Raw genomic sequence first — 24,074 nt, 5'->3', positions numbered from 1 at the left:
TTTATAAAATACAACATATGGCATCATTTGCAGAATAGTGCTGAGAATTTGGACAAAAAGTGGAGGTGACAGCATTTTTTTTTCTTTTTTTTTTTTTCCTACAACATGCTCAAAATAAAGAACTTGGAGGTGGTTTTTTGTTTGTTTGTTTGGTTGGTTTTTTTTTTTTTTTTTTTTGGTCTCGAAAGCTCTGAAGTTGGAAAATGTCCCACTAGTTTCTTATCATAAAACTAAATGAGTGTAGATTAGCTTGTGACTAGATAATACTAGCATGTTAGAGCTGGAAAGAATATTCTGTTAGTACATTTTAAAAGCATGGAACTGGGCTAGTAAATGTCAGAACTTGGACTGAGACTCAAGTCCCTGTCTGTCCTGCTCCATATCACTGTCACCCGTTAAAAGGATTATGCCTCCCAGTAGAGATGCAGAGTTTATCTGATGACGGTCTGAGCGATACTATAGTACTATATGTAGTAATACATTCGTATGTGTACATATGTATATTTAAGCTTCTTGTGTATACTCATAGTTTAAACCATTATAACTATAGTAGTCATATAATACTTATAACTACAGTAGTTTAAATTACATACAATTCAGTTGATTCTGTTGTGATACATGAAACACATTTCCATTCAATAGAGTGGAGGTTTGTGAGCACTCTCTATGTAGCAATAACTTTGCTGGACTTCAGGACACAAAAAATAAGTTAAACTCCCGCCCTCATCAGAGTCCCTTTTCTAAACAATACCTATTCTTGTCTTATAATTATGCCTTCTAGAAACTTGGCTGTTAACTTTGGTTGGCTTTAAAAATGAACAATAACGAAAATAATGAAAAACAAAACTAACTAGTATTCAACAACAGGATTTCTGCTCCAGAACGGTAGTGAGAGGCTCGGTCAAGAGGTGGTCACACCAGATAAACAGTATCTCGTTCACCTCTCCATCCACTAATCTATTCTGAAGACGTGTCCCGTGAACCATGGACTTACGAACTATAAAGGTGGATTTATTTTCCTCCTTCCCTCCCGAAAGAAGACCTGGTTGACGAGTTGTGAGAAGCAAAAGAGAATCCTGCTCATCTTCAAAGATATTCAAGACAATATCTGAATCCAGATGTAAGATAAAACCCAAGCAACACATAGGTTTTCTAAACATAGGGTCTTGATAGTCAGTGGTGAGCGTGAGAAGGAAGCACATGGAAAGGTGTTCCTACTTTTACGCCTTGGACATGTCTTTCCCTGATTAGTGAGGAACAAGATGGTAGATAGAGAGATATTAGTACCCATGGAAGGTTTTCTCTGCTTGCTGCCCAAAAGCATGTTCAATGATAGTATAAGAAAAAAGATCTGTAGTGTTTAATAAAACAATGCACACAAATATGAGCTCAAATCTCTTTTTTAACTGTTTCCCATTGTACCTCACAACCGAATGAGGCAGAGGATTCGATAAAGTAGACTCTAGAGAAAGATGTCCTGATTCCAGGTTTCCTAGTTACCAGCTCTGCGACCTGGGGCAAGTCATCTCTCCGGAACTCTTCCATTAGAGAACAAATTCTAACTCGTTGCCCCCTCATTTGCAAGCCATGTGGCCTTGGACAAGTTATAGACCAAATCTTAGGGTCAATATATGTATATGTTAATATTTAATATTAATATTTAAAATGTGACCAGTGCTCATACCTTCTTTTTAAGATTGTTGTGATTATTATTGAACATAATGTCTGACACACAGTCAGTCAGTGATCAATCTGAGTTATTGTGATTGTCATTACTATTCTCTGCTCATATCCCAGTGGGCTGTGATTGGTGACTTATTGGTACCCATGAGGTTTGTTATCTTGTGGGGGAAAGTACTGTTGAATGTTTTCCCCCTCAACACTTAACAGTATTCTCAGCAAACTCAATAGTATGTGTTTAATGATTAAACAATACATTTTCAGCCATGGGAACAATATTTAACCTCATTTTACTCTCATTGGTGAATTTTCAATTAGTTTGCATTACTATCTTTAGAATGCCTATATATTGAAAACATAATACTAGTTGTGTGCCCATGAGAAAACCATCTTCTCTTCAATTGCTGTAATTTACTTGGGAAAATGAATGGAGAGGATCAATGCTATGATTTATTTGAGAAACCTCTGCTGAAAACTCAATTATAAATCACTGGGCTTTATTTAATTTAAATGTTTGGGTTTTCAATATTAAAACTTATTCGTGAAAACCATTCTCTCTTATATCCTTTTAAATATGACATTTTAAACCATTTCGTAGTTTCATGTTGAGCAAAAACAGTATTATTCATTTTTACATGTGATCAAATTTTACTGAAATATCTTTTACCAGGTTAGGTAAAATTACACTGAATTTACTTTTGTTAATGGCAGCTTGCTACCTCAACATCATCTGGAAGAAATCAGAAGTTCTTTTTAGGTGTAAAAGACAATTCTTGCTAGGTAACTTTGTTGCATATTATTTAAGTTGATAAAAGCTCCTTCAGGTCCAACCTGGGAATGAAACATCTGTTTTATTTGAAGCTTTGTTCCCTTCAACCACAGCCCAATTAGTGGCACCAACTTAAACAGTTTGCCTAGGACTTTCTCCGTGTTAGCGCTGAAGTTCTCACATCCAGAGAGACCCCTTTGCCCTGGGCAAACTGGGATAGTTGGGAACCCTAGCTGAAATGAAAGGAAATAGGAGGGTTTCAACCAGCAATTCTCCACTGGGGCAGTTTTGTCTCCCCAGTGGATACTTGACAAGGTCTAAAGATATTTTTGGTTGCTGTGACTTTGGGGGAGGTGTGGTTGCCACTGGCATCTATGAGGTGGAGGCCAGGGAATCTGAGGCACATCCTGGAAAGCACAGCACAGGCGCCCATGTTAAAGCCTGTGTGGTCCAAAACATCAATAGTGCTGTTCTTGAGAAACCTGGACGTGAATCCCTTCAAATGTTTCCTTGATGGGTTAGGTTTTGTGCTTCATTAACCAAAGTTTATCTTCATCCATTTTTTTCTTTCCCTGTCTTAAGCATTTCAGTTTCAAGATGGGGATACTTATTTGTGAAGACAAAAAAATAAAAAATAAATAAATAAATAAAAATGGGTTTTACTTTTTCGGTACTACCATACGTGAAATCAGTATTCACTGCTTTAGGAATGAAACATCTGTCTTTTACCCCAGTTTTGTTCCATTAAGCCAGCATCCCCTATTATCCCAATAAAATAACTTCAGGAAATAGATATTTTAAAGTCCTGCAGTCACCCTCTGTAAATCACCTCCCTTCACCCCGATAAAGACTTGTTTAATACTATCTCCTTTATTCCAAAATGTTGGCTTTTCACTCTCCCTGCTGGAGGTCTATCTGGGCTCCATCGCTCATTCAGAAGTTTGCATCCCACGTGTGAAACTAATCCTTCTACATGCACTTGGTTCCACTCACTCCTTTAGCTCTAAATCTCCAGGTCCAGGCTCAGCCTAGTGTCCTGCCCAGATGCCCCTTCAGGATTGAAGCATCCATTCCCCATCTTCTGCAACATTGGCTGTCACAGACCACCGCGGTGTTTCTCACCGGGAGTTATCTCAGCCACAAATGATGCTTAGCCAATCGAGAGGCACAGCCACCTTAATTTTAAAGGGCCCATCTAGCTTCAGAGCTCCCTGTAGGACCTTCTGAGGCCTTAGTTGCAGACTGATTGTCAGAGAGCATCTCTCTCTGCCCAGTTCTGCCCCTCTCATTTTCTTACAAGTGTCAATCTCCTGAGACCATTCCCCAACAAACCTCCTGCATGCAACTCGCCATCACAGAGTCTCTTTCCAAGGAACATAGTCTGAGTTGCTCCAGGGTCTACCCCAAGGACATGGAATACACCCTTTCTCAGACTTTGGCTGAGTCCTAACTTCACCTTTTTTTTTTTTAACTTTGACTATTCTTATCTCATTGTCAAGAAGATTTTTTTCAACTAGCACCTCTGCACCATGTATTCATGATGAAAAGAGTAAGACAAAGCACCTGAAAGTCTTAAATAAAATTGGGTCTATCTTGCTATGAAATCCACTCAATCACTGAACACTAAAATTTAGGATATTAGTCACACAGAACCACATTTGTGTTCATCCAAAACAGCAACTACAACAAAACCCAGAATGTAATGTCACATCCATCTCTGTTAGCACATCTGTCAAGCTAGATTGCCATGCAGTTTTCTAAAAGCTAATAGGAAGCATCAGCACACAAAAAAAAAGAAAAAGAAAAAAGAAAGACAAAATGCTAAGTGCTATCCAGACATGGCTCCTCCTATATAATTAAACTCTCTTTCTTTTCTTAAATTACAAATGAACAATGAATAACATTCTGGTTAACAGAAGCCCTGTAATATATGCAGCAAATTTTACCCACATTGACTTTTTTAAAAACTATGTTTAATATTCTTGTAAATGGTGAGTCCTTAAAATTATTATAGTACCCCACCCCCAACTCCATGTTTTCCCACTTTTTTATCGCTCAGCCAAGCACCTATCATCCTCTGTCATGAATCACAAGGCCCTTCCCAATTTTCAATCCTCTGATGCTTGAAGCACAAACCCGATTTCTGCCAGGCACATACGAACAGGTCTGTCCTTCCATCAATCATCTGAAAGACTCAATGACGAGGCAGGGGAACTACGTGCTCGATTTTTTTTTCTTGTCTTATTTTAAGGTGTCAAAAGTGGACTTCATGGGCCATAGACAGATGCTATTAAAAGAAAAAAAAAAGGAAAAAAGGAGACCTAGGACTTTGCTTTGGATGTACTCGGTAAGGTGTATTGACCAAGAGGACCGAAGGTGGAAGAAGAGACTTCTGAAAACCTAAATGATGAATTACACATGACTGTCACATGCCTCGTTCCTCTTCTGGAAAAGGGGTTTTCCTCAGTGGTCATGCAGAAGGATCAGATAGCCCACTTCAACCCGAGCCGCTCTATCTTATTATAATTTCCAGGTCAGGTCAGGTCTTATTTGTATATGATCTGCTTCATTAAAGAACCCGTTAAAGGTACTTGGAACTGGACACTCTAGTCCAGATTGAGCCTGTGTGAAAACGATCCTACCTGTGGGATTTTAAGTGATGGAAGTGACTGAGTGCTGCCGTGGAGATGAGAATGCCATTGGAAAAAGAAGGTATTACTTATGTTTCTTGAGAGAAGAGGACACGTCACATTACCCAGGGCCATAGGGCAAATACCAGTGTGGGTCAGGCAGAAGCAGGCGTGAGGGGAAAGCCAAACACAGAGGCTTTATTAGGGTTTCCTCAGGAAAGTCATGGGAAACAGTTGAAGACTGACAAGTTTAAGGAGTTCTGGCAGGCTTTAGGGCACAGGGACTGTCCCTCGGTGTCTGGTATCTGGCCCTGGGTTACTTTCAGGCAGGGGAAATACTGGCTTCGTGGGTGAGATTCAAATAAGAAAGTGGGGGGAGGGCATGGCCTCGATGGGCCAGTCTGCATATGAAAGGCATATATATTCCAGGCAAGTTGTCCAACACCCCCAGAAATTATCTAACACTGGGAGGCAGGGGCAGTGTCTCCGTGGGTCTGTATGGTCCAAGGAGAGATGCCAAAACATCATAAGATATATAGAAAATGAAACATAACATAATTAATATACCCCCAAAGAACCATTTCTTTCCAATAATTTAAGCACTGGACCTTCCTGCAAACATAATATTGGACAGTAGAACATTGATTTTCTGGTTGGCATTAAAAAATGTCTTCCTTCCCTAAGTGAATTTGGAAAGGAAGATAGCCCTTGGTAAAAACTGTAAGAGGCCTCTTATGAGCCGTAGTTTCAGAGCTTTAGTTGGGCCTTTTGTTTCTACGGGAAAAGCAATGAAAGAAGGCTGCATAGGATTCAGCTTTGTCTGTATTCTTGATTGTCTGCACAGCCAAGGTAAGCACAGGAGGGTAATGGAAATGAGTAATTACGTTGTAGAGAAGTGGCTTTCCAAATTACGGGGGCAGTTAGGAGGTTTTTCTTGTCTTTTAATAGGTTTAGACTATTGTTTAAAATTTATCCTTTCCAGATACATGGTACGTATGGAGACTGAGTGTACACATGTGTTTGTGCGTGATTCAACTGCTCATTGGAAAGTTGGAGACGTAGAATATTCACACCCTGTTACAGTTTGCTAAGGGGTGTGCATTGCTAAAACCTGTAATGAATGGTCCTGCCAACACACCTAGTGTTTTTAGTTTGTTTTTGTTTTGTTTGAGGACTAAATTAATTTCACATTGGGGAGAAGCATTACTAAGAAGAAAGACACGCAGCCGGACCAAATCCTGAGGATAATATGTAGAACTTTCTATGGAATCGGAGAACAAAGATAAGGATGTTGAATACCCCATAATTAACTAGTTCATCAAATGTATATTCTGTTCTACAATGTGTTAGGAAGTGATCTAGCCACTGAGAAGCTACTATAAAAATGAATAAGTTAGACCAAGACTCCAGTCCCTGTCTCTTCATGTATACACGTACTGGGAGAGAGACATTCTGTATCTATCGATGCATTATGTATCATTGGTTTGTTTTATTTTAAATGTGCCCTTATTTTATTCTACATGTGATGATTTTTTAAAAACAGATTGTGTGTGTGAGTGTTTGTTTGTTTGTTTTATTGTTGTTGTTTTTTAGATCATGTCAGCTTCTGGATGTAAGGATGCAACAGAAGAAATAGGAAAACCAGAAGAAAAACTATCCCAATAATCCCTGTGAAAGACCACGATGGCATAAACTAGGTCATTGTGAGTGACTGTGGTGAGTAGTGGGTGTATAGAGAATATTTTTGGAAGTTGGAACTTTCAGGTCTTACACTTAAAAGATTCACTGAATTCTAAAACACCAGGCAGGTCTTTGAAGGAAAAAAAAAAAAAAAAAAAGAATAGGCGGTAAAGGGAAGTATGACTTTTTCTCACACTCAATCTTCTGCTCAACTCTGGGCAGAAGACGTGGGATTCTATCAATGTCACAGTTCTATCAATGCTGAACAGTTACTGACAGTGATAAGCGTCAGTTAGTGGGCAGGAGACAGAAAAGCAGCTGCACAGTGGATGAAGATAGGCGATTAGAAGATGAATGCCCCTCCTCTCCAGCAGATACTAAACGGAGCAAATGTGGGGATGACAAGGAGATAGACTCCTGAGAGTATACCTGTACGAATTATCCAGGAACAGAATATAGACTCCAATCATTAGACATGGCTTCTACTCTGCCTCATTCACTTATGTGTTCTTCTGTGTTTGTACCATGTCTCATATACTGATGAGACTATTTCAGCACCTTTATAGGTGACTGGGTAGAAGTGAAGAACTGTCCTCTTGATATAAGAACATGAAGCAGAGGTCATTCACACAGACAAACTTACTCAGTTGCCCATTTCTTGGAAACTGGAAAGAGACACAGCAAGAAAGACCAAGGCACATCTTGGTACTTAGAGCCAAGATAACATAATTGTGAAAAACAGACTTCATGTCATAAAAATTGAGGGACATTTTCCCACCGCTGGCTTTCTCCCTCCATAGCTTGATCTCCAACTTTGTGTTATATGACAAGGTAACACTTTTATGAACAAGTTGAGTGTCTGTGATCAGCCTTCTTATGAAATTAGTTTTGTCCCAAAAGTCTGTTATTCCAGTTGTTAAATTACTTCGTGTCATGCTCCAAGGCTTCTATAGTATACAACAATCAAACAGGAACAACACTTTGCATAGCATTAAATGCCAAATATTCTCTGACACTCCAGTAATTGAACGACGGCCAAAAAAATCTGTGTTTGCTAAGGTTCCTTGCTGTCCTGATTGCCAAGCGAGCCCAGGCTGGGAGAGATTGGCTTGCCAAGTGTCAGTACTGTGTTAATATTGTTATTATTCGCCCTGAGTGAAGTATACAATGCCATTTCCTCTAAAGGTATTATTGATGGTGAGGATTGCCATTACAGTTGGTATAATTATTGCAGCACCAATGACTCAGTCCCCTTTGTCAAATATTTATGTAACTATGCTAGCTCTTCCAGTAATGCTGATTTTACAGGTGTATGATGGACTGTGTCATAGAATCTTTGCTACCCAGCTGAATATTTTATTCATATGTCGGTTTCCTGGGTGCTCAAGAGTGAGGGGAAATAGAGCACTCGATAAAATTTTCCTCACAGGTTGATGAGGACAAACCAGAGGGTATTTACCTGGGTGAAAAAACTACACTGCTACACTGGTCAGCTGATTTTCCTACATTCTGTTATCTACTGGGGTAGCTTCTCCCCTGTTTTGAATCGAGATGCATACCTGAAGCGAATGATAGAACTTTCTAGAACAGTGAAAGGAAAAAGAAAAAGAACCCATTGCAACAATATGTGGCTGTCTGGATGGTCCGAAGGGAAATATCTCTCTTTCTCTGATACCACAAAGGACATATACAAATCCACTCAGAAGTTTGGAGCTCAATATCTTAGCCATCTTGGACCGTGGGGATTGAACCCTGATTTGTGTTCTAGCTTCACAGATAGCTTTTTGGTATATCATAGACTTGCTGCTCTGAGGATTCTAGATAGATGTAGAAGGGAGGGGAGGACTTGTCAGAAGAGGGTCTATGTGGGGTGGGAAGGAATATGATGTCATGGGTGTTTGAGTGGGGGGTATCATAGAAAGGACAGGAGTCAAACTAGGAAACATTTCTCATTTTCCAGGTTCAGTAGACGAAATCATATTATTGCCACATTGCTAAAGTGAGGGTCTGGTGCAAATCTCTCTTTAGGAGAGTTCATGCTTAAAAACCTACAAGTATTTACTTAAGAAAGGGTAATAGGGTTATGTGCATTTTTAATGTTAAATTAAAGCAGTGTCCTGTGTGGTATTAAAAAGTCCTCTACTACAGTTGTACCACGAAGGAGACAGCCCATTAGCCTTCATTAGCAAATCAGGGCCTGAGCTAGCACTGCTTCCTGGCTGATTATAAAGATTGTGATACAGCCCATGCCACTTAATCTGGACCCAGGTAATCAGCACGTCTTAATTAAGATGCCCCCGCTGGGAACCAATCTAATGTAATATATATAATAGGATTTCAATTCTGCTTTAGCTTCTTTGTGCTAGATAATAGGGGTGGCTGGAGAAGCTTTATGTCACTAATTTCACAAACTGAATACAATCTCAGTATCTCAGCATGAGTATTTTGAAAGCTCAGAGGAGAAAAAAAAATGAAATAACATCAACTGTTTTAGAATGGTGTAAAGGGAACAGCTTTTAAACTCCTTTTCATCAGTGTCTCATTTTTCGAAGCTATGTTTAAGAGCACAGATGATAGCATCAATTGATCTTTTCTCTCTTTGTGTAGATTCTTTGTAGTTGTTCACTATTTCTTGAATTAAAAAAAAAAAAGTTTCCCCCCAATTCCTTTTTTGATCATTTTAAGGAGAAGTAAGATTTACCATAGTATTCTGATTTGAAGAACAATAAAGTAGATAATGAAGACCGCCCCTAATACAATTGGGGTGCCGGGTATTTATTATTAATGCTTTCTATTTTGATTTTTATGACAATAGTATATTTCAGATTCACCCAAAGTCAGTCATCTGCTTATTCATCCATCCATTCACCCCACCGCCCGCCCCCATTCGTCCATCTATCCATTCATCCATTTACCTATTATCCATTGGTTTGCTTATTCAGTCATTCATTTATTTCACAGTCTTTATGGTGCATCTACAATATCCCTAACCCTTTAATAAATTCTGGATGTTGACATGTGAAAAAGTTAATATCTCATGATATTTCCCTCTCTGCAGGCTATGAGCCCTGCAAGAGCAAACTATACCAAAAATGTCTGTAGATGTGAAGAGCGGTTGGAGAGGGTGGGTGGTGTTAGAGGAGCTTGTAATGATCCAAGATGTAGACTAGGGTGATTAGTGACAGTAAATGGTTGGGAGGCGGCTTGAGTCAGTGAGAAGAGACTAGGAAGTTATTGCAATTTGGAATTCTACATAAAATCTTGATGTACTCTGTCCCCAAGTCAGTTTTAGTCCAGGATGATGTTATTGGTTTTCCAAGGTGTAGAGTTTTAGCTTCAAAAAAAAAAAAAATTCAACATCTATATATCTATCATCTTTTTCTGCCACACCTTAAACTTTCTGCCCTGTTTTTGTTTTGCTCTTACCCACACTCCCCATTTGCATCCTAAGCACTTTTTCAGGTTATCTTCTTTTGGAGAGGGTGGGGTCCAGAGCGATGGCAGGGATCTTTGACATAACTCACAGAAAGGTAGTTCTCCCATGAGTGCAGGCCTAGTGTACAAACTGAGAGTGTTACCCCCCCACCAGGGGTTTCCATATTGATGAGCTTTAAGGGAAAACAAAAAAGGAGACATAGGGACCTTAAATAAGTAACCTCTATTCCTTTCATTCTGTTTGGCAGAGATTGCAAGACAGCTCACAGCAGTGAATGGTAACAAATGGAAACCTTATTTCAATTGCATCGCATTCTTGGGACTCAGGGTAGGTGAGTTAAATAACTCTACTTCATTTAATTAACCATTTCCCAATCAACTGCATTTATGGGGTTGTCTAACAAAACTTACAATATCTACCAGTGATTACATCATATTTTAAAAACAATTATATACTTTAAATTGAGCCAGTGCATTTTTGCTTTCTTACCTCAAGCTCTTAAATTCCATAGGTTTCCTTAGGCCAGTCAGAAAAGAGCCATTTAATAAATATAGTTAATTTAGGTTCTTATAGCTGCTAATGTAGATTATATGTCATAAACCAAACAATTGCTGAGAAGTTATATTTTGCAAACAAATGTAGAAGGTATTAGTTTGTCAGAATGGGATTTCATTCAAACTCTTTTCCACTAACTTAGGGAGCCAAAAATTATAAATGATACTCATACATATTTGTATAGTATTTAAAACTCTGTAATTCATTTAATGTGCATCTAATCTGTTATATTACCCCAATGATGCACCTCTGAGGGCCGAATTATTACTTTCCTTTTATACATTAATAACTTCATATTTACAAAAGTTGGCATAAAGCAAATGACTTAAACAGTTCAACCATGAATCTGTGAAATTTTGAACCTGGGCTTTTTTTCCTAGGCTCATGTGACTTCAAATATATCAAGTGACAAAGAAAATCATATGCCTTTGGACATGCATTTGTGAAATTTTAGCAAATGACACTTCCATGTCTATAGACAGCTATAGACTTTTTTTGAAACCTTTACAAGTGACAGATAATGAAAATTAAAAGCAACCATATTAATATTGCTGAAGCTCTGTTGAGTATTCAGCGCACCATTCAGCGTACTATGCAGTATGTTCACCATTACAGCTGTCCTGCAGAATAGCTATTGTTATTATCTCCATTTAACGAAGTAAAGGTTGGAGAGGTTAAGTGACTTGCCCAGGGTGATTTAATCAGAGCTGGTGTCCAGTCCCGGTCAGGGAGACTCTAATATTAACTCCCACTCTTGCTTGTCTGCATAAAGCACTGGTTTTTATTGCCTCATATATGCCATTTCAGAATTCTAAATTTTATCCTAAATCTGAAAGTCATGTACCTTTGCCTCCTGATATTGCCTGGGAAATTGCTGTTCTGTCACTCCCTGCACAGAAACATGAAGGCCTCTCCTGGAAAACTGAAATTCTCAGTAAACCTCACTTTTTATTATTACACCTGAAAGCTTTAGTCTGCTGAGTTGTTTCTACGTTGTGTATCTGTCTTTGTAAGTGGTTGCTGGTAGCTTGAGACAACTTTGACAAGACACCCTTCTACTGAGCTCAAGGATAAAATGGATTAATTGGAAGGGGTAAGGAGTCTCTAGAAGCAGCTAGAATTTATAGAAACTAAAAATCAATCACACAGTCTCTCTATCTCTTTCTCCCCCTCTGTCTCTCACTCTCTCTCTCCTTTTTCTTCTGAAGATCACAGATTATTAAAACATTCTGGGGAGCCATAAAGTTGTATAGACTTTTCTGGGAATTGACGCTCATTGAGCCAATCTTGCCATTTCAAAATACCTACAAAAGTAGCATTAATCACCATCCTAAGTGAGAAAAATGGAGCTATTGAGACCAAATATTAATCAACTTATCAGTGGAAGCAAGTTCATAGCAAGACATAAACAGTGGGTACTGTGGCTGCTTCCACGCTCTTGCAGACGTTCCACGGCTAGACGACTTGCTTGTATGTACATTACTGAACAATGCTTGTTTACACAGACCGAGTCACTGCTCAAGTCTCTGGCCTGCTGTAGACAGCAGAGTCCCCTCCACGCTCGAGTCTCTTCACCAGCTGCTCACCATCATTAACGAATGCCTATTTCCTCCACCACCTATTTCTGTAGTAACTAAAGCTTCATTTAGTCTTGTGTGTTCTCCTGTTGACCATGACTAGTGGACTTGCTCAAGAGCTCACTCCTGGGAGGAGGGAGCGTAGCTGTCCTGCAGTTGGGAGGACTCAAGGGGAAGTGCTGATGGAATGGATACCACTAACAGATGCGCATTAGCATTGCTGCCCTGAGATGATGGAACAGAGGTCCTGAGCTCCTAGGCTGAAGTAGGGAAAAGAGAAAAGGCACCTTTACTGGGCACCAGAGAGAAAGGCAAGGGCAGAGAGCTCCTGAAGGTCAAGTGAGACATGCTGGACCCACTGTATCGAATTACTCCCTGCTCCGATTCTTGATTGGACATAGTGTCCGGGTGCCGATATGGAAAATTCCATAACAAGTGCAGAATAATCTAAGATTTCGGTTTGGGGAGATTGAGATTCGTCAGTCCATAGAGAGCTGTATTTGTGGGAGTGTCATTACATGTGAATATAACAAGCAGAGGGAAATAATGCATTTTTATTTCAATCTTTAAGAAAATAAAAGTAGATAAGGTTACTCCCCACCCTGAAATGATATACGACTATTTTGTTCATTTTTTTTTTTTTTTCTTATAGATTAGAAAACTGAGGGCCAAAGAATTTGAGTGGCTTATTTAAAATCCTCGGATTAGTTTGGCTGGTTCAAAAACTATAAGTGAATTTTATTGATTTGCTTCCCCATGCTTTTCCTTTTAGGCATACCACCTAAATTTTAAAAAGAAAATGGAAACAAAGAAAGAACAAACTTCCAGTTTGGGAAACGAATACGATAGGGAGTTCGCAGACAATAATCTAAACATGTTCAATTGATGGTCTATTGAAAAATTAAATCTTTCAAGGCTCAAAACAGTTTATATAATTTTTTATTACATTCCCCACTGTGTCTATGTTCAGTTGTCTCAAAATTGAACACAGAAAAAAGGAATTTTCATTTTGTGCCTCTTTTTTTTGATTCCCAGTGTACCAATAAGGCACTGATATCTTATGATTTTTTTTTTTTTTTAAATGGTTGGAATGGCCTATATCAGTTTTTCTTATAGGTAACAGGAGACTCGACTTGCCTCTATCACATCACAGGCTCTGGTATGAGGCAAAATGGGCCTCTGTGATGATTGAGCCAATCATCAAAACTTTTGCCAGAATGGACAGAGCAGGGGCAGGGGTGACAAGAACAGTTTGAAGTTCGAATGCGAGAGCCTGTAGTCATTATGAGGGGCAAAATCTGCTTGAATGAAAAGTGCTTTTTTTTTGGTTTTACTTTAGAATAGATTTATATTGCTTTTTGATTCCAGAGATACTAGAATATTCATGTATTGAAAAGTAATTCAAAGTTCCCACTATAAGAAACTTATAGATGGATTACAAAGAATTGAATGAAAAGTAAAAGAAGACCATCCCTACATGGTCCCTCCCTGTCTTCCTATCTTAATTTCCTACAGGCCACCCCTCAGTTTCTACTATTTCCATAGATAATCATATTTCTCTCAAATGAAATTTTATCCAGATACATATTGAAACTTATTGTTATGTATATCAGAATATTCCCTTGCATCTCTCTCTCTCTCTCTCAATAATTTCCCTCACAGTGAAGTTGCTCCCCACTCTAAGCTTCTCAAACTTTGTAATTCTTTTGAATATTCTGGAAAGCTTTCCTGACTCTACTTGCTTCTTCATTGGGAAAGCTTGTTATGAAGAATTCTCATCTCTTGTCCTAATCTTTGTTTTCTCTGCATGCAGGAGTATGGTCTAATGTTTAACTTTTTACAGATTTCACTTTCAAAACACTTGTCTTCTGCAAAACTCGTCTGCAAATATTTAGACTTTTACTGAGGAGTGCTGAAAACGTGCATGTTACATGTTGTCACCCTGAACTCCCTTCTTATGCCAAATTTTGGCATGTGCTTCTCATTTAGTGACATTTCATCTTCCCACAGTGTTCCTATCTGCTGTCACCTTCCATTATTATAAAAGTAACAGGCCAGTTTGTGCAAATTTGAATACTGAATATTATCATATTTCCCTGATTTATAAAAAACAGTGAAACACAGGGAAAAGTAACTACAGCAGTGATAAGTGGAGTGTCATAAAAATATAATGAAATAAAAACAAGATAGATGATCTAAAAATGAGTATCAAAAGCAGAACACGTCGAGGGTTAGCTGGACATTGTTGAACTTAAGCCACTATCCATACGTTTGATTTTAAAACAAAGAAACAAAATTAAGGAAAATCTAGTGTTATATAATGAAAATTGCATCTAAAATAGAAGGTAAAATCAGTGATATAATATCATGTTTTTGCTTTCTAGAAATAGATTACCATAATAATTTGTAATTCTAATATGCACAATTAGCATTTTTGAATTTTGGCTGCATTTTTTATAATAGTATTATTTACAAGGTGGGCAACTTTCTGCATTATTTAGCTGAACTGATGAACATTACAGTGGCTTCTCCTTTCCAGAATTTCTCACATTGCTAGTCTTTGGGATGTAAAAGGAAGACATTATTCTTCTCTTTTCTTGTGTGTGTAAAAATTAAGGCTCTGAGGTTAAGGCATCTTCTCTAATACCATTATTTTTAATAGTATAACCTGAATTAAAATTCAAATTTTGCCTTTAAATCTTTTTTTGTTTTGTTTTTTTCTCCCTATTTCAGTATTCTATCATGTGTTAACGTCATTAATGCAACCCACTTAATACATGGACACCTTTCCATAAATTGCCAAAGAAATACTAACACAGCATTAAAAATAGTTAAAAGACAATTGCATGATACATAGTAACATCTGATTATAAAACTTATTGAGAATTTGCTTTTCTCATCTCCCCACAATATTTCCCTCACACTGAAACCTAACCCATCCCTTATTTCAAACATTTAAAATGCCATTAAATCCAACTCATAGAATTCTTGGCTCTCTTCCTTCCCTTTCTGGCTCAGCATTTTATTATGTGGATGACTTGAGTTGCTACATTTATTTCAACTTTCTTGCCCCATGCATACATCGATATCTGATTTCTATACAATCTACAAGGACAAAGTAGTTGATATATGATGGGAAGATCGTTATTCCTTAAACACGAGGTAGGGAGTTATTTCAAACATGTATAAGTCATTTGTAAAACTCTTCTGCAAATATTTAGACTTTTACTGAGGAGTGCTGAAAACAGATACTGTGAATACCGCCTTGTATTTTCCACAGCGAGAGAAAATGATCACTTTAGAATAGATTAGTAAAACAACTTCAGACAGTGTTTGTCCTAAAGTGATCATTTCTTCTCGGGGCCATTCTTTACTCTGTTGAGGTCTAACACCTCCATGATGCAGTGGTATAACTGAAAGCAGGGGGTAGAAACACGATGATTTTAAAGCATCTTCCCAGAGAAGCAACTGAAGGCAGCCATCTTTTATCTCCTCATAAGACTGAGTTAAATCCCCATGAGTTGTGACGTGTTGAACAGGTATTGAACATCATTAAAAACGTGAGTAATCATACCAATCCTGCAGTGTAAGTTAGGGAAATACAGTGTACGGAACCATAGAGTGGATTCTCAATAACACGCATCCTTCAGCTTTATCTTCAAATCCTAATGAAGCTTGTGCTTCCTATTTTCAAAGCTTCTCAACAAAATTTCTTCAGGTTAAAGAAAAGATTCAATGGGTAATATATCAACCAGTAAATACACTGTCTTCCAGTGTACAGACTGATGCCTAATCAATTGTAGGAAACTGTTGTACAAGCAGCTTTCGGTGGCAGGGAGAATACCACCAAGTGAGCCAATGTCAGCAGGAGTGAGAGACAGAAGTGCAGTAGCTCAGAGAAGGATGCCGGGAGTAAAGAGGTTGTTTTCCTAACAACAGAGATGAGAAAGAATGTCATTCATGACATTCTTCACCCATAAGGTTTACATGTTAAGAGAAGATGAACATGTGCCCCTAGGGCATTTGTTTTTGATGTTACTGTTGATTTGTTGTTGCTTTTTTCCTCTGAGTAGCCAATATGGAGGACGACCTTATAGATTTAGATATAGTTCCACAAATAATTGAGTGGGAGACTGGACTTGGATAAACTGTGTCTTATCAGGTATAGATTAAAAAAGAAAACAGAAAGAAAAAAATTGGAGGAGAGCTTGCTCAATTACAATGCTGAACCATCAATCATAGTTAATTTGGAAATACAACAGATGAAAACCTCCCATTTTTCATTCTTGTGAATTAACTCCATAATTTGACACAACTAAATGTCAGACATAAGCCAAAGGTTCTCATCCTTATGCTTCTTTCTGCTTCCCAACTACTCTGGACCAACGCAGGAGCCTCTTTCTCACCAAGTCCCCTGAGTTAGAAATCTGAAGTCTCATCAATCCTTCTTCTCCTTCATCAAGACGCATCTGATCAGGTATTATTTAATCTCACTCGACCTTTCCATCCCATTGCCACCACCTTAGTTCATAATTTCTCTCCTGGACATGTCAACAGCCTGTTTCCTTGGGATGGCTCACTTCCAGTTCTGTCCCTCTCATCCTTCATCACTCTGAAGTGCGATCTTTCTGAAACCTAAATCAGCCACGAAACTCTTCTGCTTGAACCTCTTCCTCGGCAACCAACGGCAATGTACAATCTAAAAGCTTTAGCTGTACCGCTTCTCGGCCTTTTGGCTAAGATCAAGTGTAAAAGGTTTAGCGGTGTCACGTGACTACCTTTCCAAAATCATACAAGGCCACTTACTTCTCTTGTAGCCTACTTCCGGCCAAGCTGAATTATCTGTTGGTCTCCGTCCAGCCATGACTTCTGAGGCTTCCCCATCGATGCAGGAGATGTATCCTCCTCCTGGAATTCTCACCAAGTCTGTTTGGAAAACACACATATATATATACATATACATACACATATACATATACATATACATATACATATACATATACATATACATATACATATACATATACATATACATATACATATACATATACATATACATATACCTATGTATATATTTTATTTCCCTAAAAATTGGCTTAATATCTTACTTTTTCATGAATTCTTGAATGTCATCCCCTGCCATCAGCACTTCCCACTCCCTAAAAAGACATAACATCACCCTCCTTTGGGCCACACAGCATAGTAATGAAGCACCTTGACTCTGTAGCCAGACAGCTCAGTTCAGAGGAGGTGATTGAGCCAGCTCCTCTCCACATCGTTTCAGGCAGGTGAGGCAAACTCCCTAACACCAGTTAGCCCTCAGGACACCAAGAATGATCATAGTACACCTAGCACACGAGGCTGTTGTGAACATCCGATATGATATCTGTCAATATTTAATTCAGTGTGTTGTAGATGAAATGCTTAATAAATGATTGCTCTTTTTATTATGATCACCAAACAACATACATCACCGTGATGAATGTTGGCAGGCACTTTAAGACCATGACCTGTTTACATGCTATTTATTTCTAAGTCTTCAAGTTCCTTGCGGGAAGGAACTACATCTTACTTATTTCTTCATTCCTGTACCTCTGGTCTCAGCACCGGTCTAGGACACAGTGCTTTCTGAATGCATGAATACATTTTTCTAAAATAAGACCTTTTTTTTCCTCTTGTGATATCCTCTTTTATTGACATCGCATCCCCTGTGAGAAGGTATTTCAGGCAGTGACATTTTAGAAAAACACAACAGTGCTATACTTCAAAAAGTACATTTCTTGGATGCCACATTTAAGTGAGAATACCTCAGGAAACTGTTTCCACACAGCAGGTTGTTAGATTAAACAGGGATGCCCTTGGTTCAAAGGCCCAGGCAGAAGCAAGTTTATTGCCTGCTAATCTCTGAAAAGTATACTACCCTAACCGTTACCCACAGATATCCCCCAAATACAATAAAACCCAATTACCTTGACAACATGTACTAGTAAGAGGAGAATGACTAGTAACTAACTTTTGTTTTTCATCAAGTGCGTTGAAAAAGACCCCTAGAAGTGAAACGCTATTACCCAACAGGGTTTTATAGAACGCAGCTTTGCAATAAAGAGGAATGGAAAGCCTAATTCACATTAGAAATAGTTCTTTGGTGTTTTCTTCATGAGAGTTACTAAGATTAAATTATTGGATGCAAGAACTGTAGAAATGTTTATACCCTTTGACCCAGTAAGCTCGGTATCGAGGTGATTGGTATAATCAAACAAACTAGGATGGTGTTTGTCTCATCGTTTTGGCAGGATTATTAAGTGAGGAAACACATGTCATTTGCTCTGAAGTCACCTCTTGTACTGTCTAGCACATATCAGGAGTCTGCATGTGTGTCCACGTTTTCTTTTGTCTCCCCTCTCTAAAGTGCAGCTTATTGTCTCTGAGCACACTTTATTAGCCATATGTAGATGCTAGATATTTTCTCCTGAGTTGATACAATCATATATATATATATATATATATATATATATATATACAGACACACATATAATATCTTTCCTATAGTCACTTCCCTCAATGAACTTACAGTCTTAGAAACAGTTTGTGAACAGGTTATTATCCTATAAAAATAATAACCATTTGTTAAGCACATACACATATATTTGTTATATATCTTATATATATATAATTTATACATATCATGAACTAATTATATGTATATTTGTGTCGCACCTCACATATAACATATATATTATATCATTTATATGTTTATCACTGCTGATCAATGTATTACTCCTTATAGGTCTATAATTTATATGCCTTCACTGCTACTAATACACATACACACACTCTCACACACTTTGGTGGTTAGGCCCATTGAGATAAAAATGTATATATCCTCCAAAGCTGTAAAATGTTGCAACAGATGAAGTAACCAGTGTTTTTCCCTTTCAATGTACTGGTTTGAGGCTTTGGTAATTATATTTTCAATGAAACTTTGCAGGTTAAAAACTATCCCTGTTTAACAAGCAAAGTTCCAATACAGCACACATTTCATTATCATTGTCAAACATCAAATTACATTAAATCCCAGCTAATCTTCCATGACCTTGCCTACCACATTGTTAGTAATCACAAAGTACACACATATAGAACATTCTTTTTAAAATATAGATAACGCATATTAATAATGAGTAGGGGCAGGCTACTGCCTTCCCAGATGTTGCCAACCACAGGCTTATGTGTGATTGCATTCTCACAAAAGAGCTGGAGGTGAATTCCCAGTGGTCATGACTCAAATACTGGGGATGTATTTAGCCAGCTGCACATTTTTCAAACAGAATTGTGTTTTACAATTATTCTTATTACAGTAATTGGAACACTAATGTTACTTAACGGGTGACCTGACAGATGGAAATGTGTCAATCAAAGGGTTTTTTAATGCTTTCAAATTCTTCACTCTTTTAACAGGGAAGGTCAGGAAGCACTAAATCATGGAGCTTTCTAATTTAATGTACCAGTGCCCCATGAGGTAAGAATAATTACAACCGTTTCACAGACTAAGAAAATGAAAGCCATAATGGACTGAACCAAAAATACCACTTCCTTTGTCTTGATTCCAGAACCTGTGTTTGAAATGGGGATAAGGGAATAGGAAACTCACATTTACTGAGCACTTATTATTTAGGAGATAGCATAATACTTTTCTTTTTTCTTTTTTTTCTCCTTCATGTTTGTAGGTATTATTATGCCCACTCACTGGCCGAAAAGTCTGAGGGCTGAGACGAGGAAGGTAAATCACCCAGGGTCACATGGCAAAGAAATGGTGGAGCTTCTGTCTGCAGCCTTCCTTATTTATGGAAACACTTTTTAAAAAAAAATGATATATCTGAACTTAGAGTCTAAAATAAGAGCTTCACTCAAATTTTTGATACGCATCAACGACTCTGATCATCCCAATGGTTTTAATCTATACACATGCAATCAAAATGTAAGCTCCCTTTTCCACTCTTTAGAGGATGACTGAGTGAGGCAAGTATACTCAACCATCCGGTTTTCTATTGACTAATCAGCAATGATATCAACTATTATTTATGGAGATCCTACTGTGTGTCAGCCACTACACGAAGCAGTTTATCTACATTGTTTTACTTAATCCCCAGAAGAACTGCTGTGAGGCAGTGCAGTAGACAGACTGTAAAGGTACCCTGTTCTTCCTCCCGGAGAAACACATTCTTAGACACTAATTTTGCTACTGCTACAAAGGGACTTTGTAAACAGAAGGGAATTACAAACTGTGTAGATGGAATCATGGTTGCTAGTCAGCTGATTTTAAAATAGGGAGATTAGCCTGGATCGTCTGGGTGGGCTCCATGTTATCACATGTATCCTTAAAAGCGGCAGAAGGCAGAGATGGGACCAAAGGGGAGATGAGAGGGATTCAAGGGACGAGAAGGATTTGACCTGCTGTAACTGGCTTTGAAGATGAAGGCGGCCAGGAACCAAGCTCTTCATCACTGCAGTGAACTGCCCTCCACCCAGCTAACTTTTTTGAAGACCTCTCAGATAAATCATAAGATTAAAACTGTATTAGCAGCTTCCAAAAAGAACGTTTCAAGTTTTCCAAATATAAAGGTTTTAAGTTACTCTTATGAATGCAGAGCCTTTGCAGCAACAGTAATGTCTGATTGTATTTTGAACATCAATTCCATTTGAGAACAAATATTTCAATGTAAAACAATTCAAAGGAAACACTTATAGGGTCATGCTTACTCCCTAAACCACAGCCCCAATAGTTAATATTTTCTGTCCTTCCTGTTAACAGTACTGTTAATAAAATTTTCTCCACAAGTCGGTACACTTGAATTTGAGAGAGAGAGAGAGAGAGAGAGAGAGAGAGAGAGAGAGAGAGAGAGAGAGAGAGAAATTATAAATGGAATGAAACAGGATAGTTATACTGGTTTTAAATATTTCAACATTCTTCCCATGTCACTCTTAACCAACTGATGAAAGGTAAAGATGTCAGAATTTTTCATTTCACAAAACAGCGTGCAGTGTTTGCTATACTAGAAGTTGTTGTCTAAATTCTAAATACTTTCCTTCATTCTATTTCCAATTTATGTTCATGTGTTCCTTATGGCATTTCCTGAGGTATCTCAAGTCAATATGCAGGATTCTTTATTAATAACAACTTCAGTGCTAACTAGGATGTGGCAAGGATTTACCATCTTCTGAAAAATTATGATACATTCTCCATTTCCTGCATGTTACACTCATGAATAAGACAATAAGAACTAGCTGTAATTGCAGGTAACAGATGACCGACAATGAATAAAAAGAAAACACGTTTGATCGTTAAACAAACACGAATTCAAAAGGAAATGGAATGTTCATTTCTGGGAAAAAGAGCTCAGATTCTTTCTTCTCCACCTGCCAAGGTCCTCTGTTCCCGTCTAAACTAAAGGGATTGCTATAGGCTCCCTAAAATAACATATGGGGATGTTGTATTTCTACTATATTTTTATAATTTGTATACTTAATATGTTTACATATTATATGTTTTTAACAATAATTCTGGCTCATGTTATTCCCTCACCTTCAAATTCACTTGTTGGTTGAATCACTTATTCCCAAGTCTTCATTTCCTCCCTGCTTTGGAATTATCCATTCTCTTTGTTGTGGACTTTTCCGTTCATCTGGCAGAGCAGGATGCATTTACTTTATCGTCCTATCGATAATAGATTGTCTGTATGACTTACTATGGATGATGACAGGTGGGAAGAAGTGACATGTGGGAAGAAGCCACTTCTGGGCTCCCATGTCAGGCCCAAGAGATAGGTTGTTATTCTGCTCCCCGTTTGGCCTTTGCTCATGTTACAAGAAGTACTTGCCCTCTGTAGCTGCCGCCCCTCAGCATGGGTCCCAGAATGAATATTTGGATAAGGTTTAAGCATAACACACAGTGAAGAACTATGTCTGGCCAGCCCTGCAGCTTGACGCCAAGCCACCCAACCAGCTCCATCCAGGACTGGAGCATCCCACAGCCAACCTGAGAATGTTAGGTCAGTCCAGCTGAGGTCACCAGCTGCCCCAGCCTAACCAAGTACATATGAAGTAATATATGCTTAAAGTTGTATGCCATTGAGAGCTTGTGGCTGTGTGCTATGCCGTAGTGTTGCAGAAATAGCTAACAGATACCCTTTCTCATTTGTATATTTGAATAAACTGTCTTTTAATCTGCCAAAGTTGCACGTACATTTTCACTTGTGTGTAAGGCACTAATCTCCTTATTTACTCTTCCACCATCTCAAGGACAGTTCTTTTGCGTTCACTCATATGTCCACACTAACGTCCATTACATTTTAATGAAATGTCTTGTCTGTGAATTTGTCTCTCTCAATAGATGGTAAGTTCCTGGAAGGCAAAGCCTGTGTCTTGAGAATCTTTGGAGCCACTGTCTATCTGTGTGCCTCACGTGTCGCTGGTATTAAATGCCTACAATTCCCTGAATGATGGGCTGGATAGCACGATTGATGTATTTTCCATTCGTTTGATGTGATTTTTCCATGTGAAAGAACATCTAACCTATTTTTAAAAGGCAGTAATGTCAGTTTCTTATTATCACTGGAAACATCCTTTACGGTATCCTTTTAGTTAAATTCCCAAAGAAATATTCCTTCCTCCCTCCCTTCCTCCCTCTCTCTCTCCCTCCTTCCCTCCCTCCTTCCCTCCTTTCTTTTGGCAGGGGAAGGGATTGTGTGACCTTTGAAATCTTTTATTTCATCTTGCAGGATCCTGAATTTCTCCTCTTGCTTTTTCTCCTTTCCCCATGTGCTGTGTAAGAGTGTCTCTCCTCTTTTCGTGCCTCCCCCCAAAAAGCAAAGGTTTTTAGCCCTTTCCCTGGTTTGGTCTACCTATGTACTTCAGTCACTTTTAACAGAGTGTGGACTTTCTCTTTCGGATGCGGTTTTAGAAAAATAAAAAAGACCCACACATAGCCCCTCTACTTTTTTCTTCAATAGAGCTTTTCCCAAACTGTACCTGGATTTCCAAATTCTTGCGGCAGTGAGCACAGAGAAAGATGCCAGAATTTGGTGTTTATTTTTCTCCTCATAGGAAATTTTATTTCAGTTTTTCTTGATCATCATGTTATCCTGATGGCTTTCGTTTCTGTCATTTTATTTGTTCTTGTCCTTTATTGTCTAATCTGTTGGAGAAGTTGGCGGTATCAAATTTATATACTTGAAATTGTCTTGACTACCCCAAATTATCTGCCTAATAATTTTTAGTAGGCACTGGGCATTGTGAATATCACAGTGGTGAGTGTCTGGATTCTGTTCTTTTTTCACAAATGCTGAATTTGGTTTTGTTTGGCAGTTAAGTTACTTGTGGATCAGTTTGAGACTCCCCAGGCATGCTTCTTTTTAAACTTTGTTCGTGTCGATCTAAAGACGTTATTACTCTGGAGATAGTGTTCCCCTCCTACTAAGGAGTAACCCATCTATTACTACTGGATATTCTGAATGCTCAATGAGCAACCTCCACTCTGACTGGTCAGAACTCAAAAGACTGCCAGCCTTATGCGAACTCTGGTTATTGCTTATTTTGGAGCTCCCTGGTAGTGCACCTCTGGGTTTCTGGAATTATCCTGTATGTGTGTGCAGACTTGTATACAATAACAGATTCCTGGGGCTGCTTGAAGTTATCTGGAGCTCTTTCTCTGCCTAGATGTATCCTTTCCAGTACTTTGCATTTAGTAACTA

At 38.4% G+C, this 24,074-nt stretch overlaps 1 long non-coding RNA gene across 2 annotated transcripts in view; it reads left to right on the top strand.

The window, feature by feature from the left end:
* Positions 1 to 23,232, top strand: part of LOC141567504 (uncharacterized) — a 63,990-nt gene extending 40,758 nt beyond the window's left edge. For both annotated transcript variants that reach the window (XR_016022068.1, XR_016022069.1), the window contains exons 3-5: positions 6,673 to 6,795; positions 10,443 to 10,522; positions 20,052 to 23,232. This is a non-coding gene — a long non-coding RNA (uncharacterized LOC141567504). The remainder of the gene's footprint in view (positions 1 to 6,672; positions 6,796 to 10,442; positions 10,523 to 20,051) is intronic.
* Positions 23,233 to 24,074: the final 842 nt, after the last annotated feature.

Source organism: Rhinolophus sinicus, chromosome 8 (genome assembly GCF_057876585.1).
Source record: "Rhinolophus sinicus isolate RSI-liver-muscle chromosome 8, RSI-T2T, whole genome shotgun sequence".
NCBI lineage: Eukaryota > Metazoa > Chordata > Mammalia > Chiroptera > Rhinolophidae > Rhinolophus > Rhinolophus sinicus.
This window is presented reverse-complemented; position numbering and strand designations above follow the sequence as displayed.